This window comes from Solanum tuberosum, unplaced genomic scaffold (genome assembly GCF_000226075.1).
Source record: "Solanum tuberosum cultivar DM 1-3 516 R44 unplaced genomic scaffold, SolTub_3.0 scf00451, whole genome shotgun sequence".
In the NCBI taxonomy this organism is placed as follows: domain Eukaryota; kingdom Viridiplantae; phylum Streptophyta; class Magnoliopsida; order Solanales; family Solanaceae; genus Solanum; species Solanum tuberosum.
The window spans coordinates 466,439-467,088 of record NW_006239369.1 but is presented as its reverse complement, the minus strand read 5'-3'; positions in this window follow the sequence as shown (position 1 = coordinate 467,088).

Below are 650 nucleotides of genomic sequence, written 5' to 3'. Positions count from 1 at the left end.
GGGATCAGCTCATGCAGTTCATCGACAGCCAGTGGATTCGGTATTAGGACCCCCTTCCCAAACACTCCGAGCATATTTCTTTTCACAAAGTTACGGATCCATTTTGCCGACTTTCCTTGCCTACATTGTTCCAACAACTAGAGGTTGTTCACCTTGGAGACCTGATGCAGTTATGAGTATGACCGAGTGTCGACGGCATTAGGTCCTCTGGATTTTCAAGGATCGCCGGGAGGGCACTAGACACCACGTGACGTGAGGTGCTCCTCCAGCCGCTGGACTCTACCTCCGGCAAGTCGATTCCATGGTGGGTATGCTGTTAAACAGAAAAGACAACTCTTCCCGAAGCTCCCACCAACGTTTGCCGACTTCCTAACGTTGTCGTCAACCTCCATGTTCCGGTTCAGGAATTTTAACCCATTCCCTTATGGAGTACGCACGAAACGCGCTATCTGTCGGGGTTCCCCCGACCCATAGGATTGACTAACCCATGTGCTGGTGCCGTTCACATTGAACCTTTCCCCTTTTCGGCCTTCAAAGTTCTCATTTCAATATTTTCTACTACCACAAAGATCTACACTTAACGGCTGCTCCGCACAGGCTCATGCCCAAGGTTTTGTAGCTACCGCCATTCTTTCCAACTCATCGGGGTC